At 39.7% G+C, this 5,610-nt stretch overlaps 2 non-coding genes across 2 annotated transcripts; both read right to left on the bottom strand.

Moving 5' to 3' along the window:
• Positions 1-832: 832 nt before the first annotated feature.
• LOC127133233 (small nucleolar RNA R71) lies at positions 833-939 on the bottom strand. The gene has a single exon (XR_007807222.1). It is a non-coding gene; the product is annotated as a small nucleolar RNA R71 (small nucleolar RNA).
• Positions 940-4,745: 3,806 nt separating this feature from the next.
• Positions 4,746-4,852, bottom strand: LOC127133234 (small nucleolar RNA R71). The gene has a single exon (XR_007807223.1). It is a non-coding gene; the product is annotated as a small nucleolar RNA R71 (small nucleolar RNA).
• Between the last annotated feature and the right edge of the window lie 758 nt (positions 4,853-5,610).

The following is a 5,610-nucleotide window of genomic DNA, read 5'->3' on the forward strand; positions in this document are numbered from 1 at the left end:
GCCCATAAGTAATTCTATTAGCAAGTACTTGGATTATTAATTGATTACATGAATTACATTCGACCCTGTCTTTATTAATTAAATTTATTTCAATACCTTAATTTTCATTGCACACTCCAAAAAAACCTATTTTGATTGCCTTTGATAAACACCATAACAATAGATAATGTTAGATTGACACTTGGTCTCTGTGGATTTGATAATCTTTTATATTACTCTGACGCGTTCGTATACTTGCGAAACACCGCATCAAGTTTTTGGCGCCGTTGTCGGGGACCAATTTCGTCAAATTTCATTTTCTTGTTGTTATATCGTTTAGACTTAGGCTATTTCCCGCCGGTCAATGCGAAGAACTTGCAGCACTGGAAGTTTAAGCTTAGTATACCCTCTGGCAGAACCTGAACGTTACGCTCACACACGTTTATTCTTTCATAGAATTAAGAGAGCTATGGCCGAAGATCAAAACGAAAGACCTCTTAAGGATTTCGCTCAACCATTAAATGAAGAACCTAGTTCTAGTATAGTAAACCCAACCATCCCAGCTAATAATTTTGAACTTAAACCATCCCTGTTGCAACTAGTGCAACAGAGACAATTCGCAGGTCTCACTACTGAGAACCCAAACCAACATTTAAAAATATTTCTTCAATTAGCAGACACTTTTAAAACCAATGGAGCTTCTCCTGAGGCAATACGTCTAAGATTATTCCCTTTTTCCCTCAGAGATAAAGCCCTATCATGGTTAGATTCCCTTCCACCCAATTCCATTACGACTTGGGATAACCTTAGAAGAGTATTTCTTGCTAGATATTTTCCCCCAAGTAAAACCGCCGTTCTTCGAAACCATATAACTAGATTTACCCAAAACCAAGGAGAATCGTTGTTCGAAGCTTGGGAGAGATATAAAGAGTTGTTACGAGCATGCCCACATCATGGTTTAGAAAATTGGTTAATCATTCAAACCTTTTATAATGGACTTCACTATAACACAAAGATGACCATCGACGCTGCCGTTGGAGGTGCTCTGATGAACAAACCTTATCCTGAAGCTGGTGCCGTCATCGAAGATATGGCTCAAAACCATCAATCATGGGGAGTCGAACGAGCGACAGTTGAGAAGAAGGAAGCCCAAGGAGGAGTGCATGAACTAAGCTCTATAGACATGATGCAAGCTAAAATGGACGCATTAGCCCTTAAGGTCGAGCATATGTGCATAAACCCGAATACTGTAGCCACAGTTTCGTCGGATTGTGAGATATGTGGAACCAAAGGACACCAATCTGCAGAATGCAGTCTATTAAACAAAACCCACTTCGAGCAAGTGAACTACACCCGAGGGAACCCATACTCGAATACCTATAACCCTGGATGGAGGAATCATCCTAACTTCTCCTATAAAAACAATAACCCAATCCAAAATAATGCACCTCCGAGACCTAGTTAATGACTGAGGTCCATGAGGGTTCATTTGGGACACATTCCAATGGACATTCCATGGCTAGAAAGATGTTGAGAGCAGGCTACTATTGGATGACAATGGAGTCTGACTGCTGCAAATATGTGAAGAAATGCCATAAGTGTCAGATTTATGCGGACAAGATTCATATTCCTCCGAAACTTCTGAATGTGATTTCATCACCATGGCCCTTCTCCATGTGTGGAATCGACATGATTGGCATGATAGAGCCAAAAGCGTCCAACGGGTGGAAGCAGCGTCATATGCAAACGTGACCAGGCAGGTGGTCGTGAAATTTATCAAGAATCAACTCATATGCCGGTATGGTGTGCCAGATAAGATCATTACTGATAATGGATCAAACTTGAACAACAGAATGATGAAAGAGCTGTGTAGCGAGTTCAAGATTACGCATCATAATTCTTCTCCTTACAGACTCAAGATGAATGGGGCTGTTGAAGCTGCTAATAATAATATCAAGAAAATTATACCAAAGATGGTTGTTACGTACAAAGATTGGCATGAGATGCTGCCATTTGCCTTACATGGATATCATACTTCTGTCCGCACATCAATAGGGACAACCCCTTTCTCTCTTGTTTATGGCATGGAGGCCGTACTCCCAGTAGAGGTGGAGATCCCATCAATGAGAGTCTTGATGGAAGCCAAGTTGACTGATGCTGAATGGGTTTAGAGTCGCTATGACCAGTTGAATCTGATAGAAGAGAAGAGATTGACTGCCATGTGCCATGGCCAGTTATATCAGCAAAGGATGAAGAAAGTATTTGATAAGAAGGTCAAGCCTCGTGTGTTCCGAGAAGGTGACCTTGTGCTCAAGAAAGTCTTGTCTTTCGCATCCGATTCCAAGGGCAAGTGGACTCCAAACTATGAAGGTCCATATGTTGTTAAGAGAGCCTTTTTAGGCGGTGCATTGATACTTACAACTATGGATGGGGAGGATTTCACTCGTCTTGTGAATTCAAAAGCAGTCAAGAAATACTTCGCCTAAAGATAAATACAGAATAACTCGCTAAGTTGAAAACCCGAAAGGGCGGCTTAGGCAAAAATGATAACACTGAAATTTACCGTATTTTCGACTGGGATTTCACATGCATTCTAGTTGTTTTATTATTATTTTGTTGTGTTATTGCTATGTTTCCTTTGTTTTCAAGTTTTTACTTTAATCGGAGCCCCGATCGAGAAAAGGAGCGAAAAAGAGCCAAAAACCCTAAAATTCAGCATTTTGTACTTGTGGCCTACCCCGTGGCTGGCGCCATAGACCCTGCCATGACGTGTCCAAGCTCAACTTCCCTCAACTTCCACGTTCCCCACTACTTCCACTAAGGCGCCTCATTTTGTGCTTGTGGCGGGCGCCATGGCCTTGTGGCGGGCGTCACAAGAGGAAAAGTTTTCCCTCCCATTTTCAAGTTGAAGGGCATCCTTGTCATTTCCATCTTTTTACTTGCTTATAAATAGAAACTCGAAATCACTTTTTCAATCATCCAAACTTAGAACAGAGGCAAACTCATAGCAACTTTGTTTCACTTAGGCATATATTCAGTATTTTAAAGTGGTAATCGCTTCGCATTGGAGTGTTACCACAATTGTGTAATAGAGTCTGTGATAGAGTCTGTAATCGAGTTTGGAGCACTTTGGAAAGAAGTTAATCCTGCCGCCATTTTCATTTCCGCTTTGCAATTTACTCAACCCTCTGATTGGAGCAGGTTTTTATTACTTGTCTTTATCTTATTTATTTTCCCGCACTCGCTTTACTTTTATTTATTTCCCCGCACTCGCTTTACTTTTATTTATTTCCTCGCACTCGCTTTACTTTTATTTATTTCCTCGCACTCGCTTTACTTTTATTTATTTCCTCGCACTCGCTTTGAATTATTTATTTTTCGCACTCGCACTACTTTTATTTACTTTAATGCACTTTTACTTTACCATGTCTAACTAAATCTATAAAGTTAGAATGTAAGGATTGTAATTAAACCGATAATCCGTACAATTGTTCGTAAAAGCACTTAAGGGCTATTTTAACTTTCAACATAAGTTTTCCCGCACTTCAATTCCGTTGGGTAAGATCGAAAGCCGTCCAACGTCTATCTAAACTTAATTGTTTTTAACTATTTCAAAAACAGTGAAAGCGCTTTGTTTAGTTCATTAGGAGTTTTTAATTTAAGAAGAAAAAGGATTTTAAAACTATTTTTGGACGCGTTTATAAGTTTAGAGTCTGGTTCGTAAGAACCTCTTTTGGTTAAGAAATCCAGGTTATAATACTTTTCAACTTAGTCAAGATACTATATTTCTTAAAAATAGGTTTACTACTCTAACGCAATGCGTGCCTTTTTATAAGTGACAATAAGAGGGTTTGATTAGGGAGTACAACTCAGTTCTGAATGCGCGAAAGCGACAGTTCCCGTTAAATTAGTTCTTTTCACAGTAGGAAACATTGCCCATAAGTAATTCTATTAGCAAGTACTTGGATTATTAATTGATTACATGAATTACATTCGACCCTGTCTTTATTAATTAAATTTATTTCAATACCTTAATTTTCATTGCACACTCCAAAAAAACCTATTTTGATTGCCTTTGATAAACACCATAACAATAGATAATGTTAGATTGACACTTGGTCTCTGTGGATTTGATAATCTTTTATATTACTCTGACGCGTTCGTATACTTGCGAAACACCGCATCAAGTTTTTGGCGCCGTTGTCGGGGACCAATTTCGTCAAATTTCATTTTCTTGTTGTTATATCGTTTAGACTTAGGCTATTTCCCGCCGGTCAATGCGAAGAACTTGCAGCACTGGAAGTTTAAGCTTAGTATACCCTCTGGCAGAACCTGAACGTTACGCTCACACACGTTTATTCTTTCATAGAATTAAGAGAGCTATGGCCGAAGATCAAAACGAAAGACCTCTTAAGGATTTCGCTCAACCATTAAATGAAGAACCTAGTTCTAGTATAGTAAACCCAACCATCCCAGCTAATAATTTTGAACTTAAACCATCCCTGTTGCAACTAGTGCAACAGAGACAATTCGCAGGTCTCACTACTGAGAACCCAAACCAACATTTAAAAATATTTCTTCAATTAGCAGACACTTTTAAAACCAATGGAGCTTCTCCTGAGGCAATACGTCTAAGATTATTCCCTTTTTCCCTCAGAGATAAAGCCCTATCATGGTTAGATTCCCTTCCACCCAATTCCATTACGACTTGGGATAACCTTAGAAGAGTATTTCTTGCTAGATATTTTCCCCCAAGTAAAACCGCCGTTCTTCGAAACCATATAACTAGATTTACCCAAAACCAAGGAGAATCGTTGTTCGAAGCTTGGGAGAGATATAAAGAGTTGTTACGAGCATGCCCACATCATGGTTTAGAAAATTGGTTAATCATTCAAACCTTTTATAATGGACTTCACTATAACACAAAGATGACCATCGACGCTGCCGTAGGAGGTGCTCTGATGAACAAACCTTATCCTGAAGCTAGTGCCGTCATCGAAGATATGGCTCAAAACCATCAATCATGGGGAGTCGAACGAGCCACAGTTGAGAAGAAGGAAGCCCAAGGAGGAGTGCATGAACTAAGCTCTATAGACATGATGCAAGCTAAAATGGACGCATTAGCCCTTAAGGTCGAGCATATGTGCATAAACCCGAATACTGTAGCCACAGTTTCGTCGGATTGTGAGATATGTGGAACCAAAGGACACCAATCTGCAGAATGCAGTCTATTAAACAAAACCCACTTCGAGCAAGTGAACTACACCCGAGGGAACCCATACTCGAATACCTATAACCCTGGATGGAGGAATCATCCTAACTTCTCCTATAAAAACAATAACCCAATCCAAAATAATGCACCTCCGAGACCTAGTTATCAAGCCCCTAGATCAAATCAACCTATGCAACATGTGCCACCAAAGCCGAGCCTTGAGAAAATTATGGAAAATTTTATCACCGCTCAAACCCAACAAAACTAGGAGTTCATGAACCAAAACATTCATGTTAATGAATTGATTACCTAGTTAGGAACCAAGGTTGACCAAATAGTTACTCATACTAAGATGCTTGAAACCCAGATCTCTCAGGTAGCTTTAAACCAAGCCCCTCAGACTACACCTGGAGGACAAT

The sequence above is a fragment of the Lathyrus oleraceus genome, chromosome 3 (assembly GCF_024323335.1).
Source record: "Lathyrus oleraceus cultivar Zhongwan6 chromosome 3, CAAS_Psat_ZW6_1.0, whole genome shotgun sequence".
Lineage (NCBI taxonomy): Eukaryota > Viridiplantae > Streptophyta > Magnoliopsida > Fabales > Fabaceae > Lathyrus > Lathyrus oleraceus.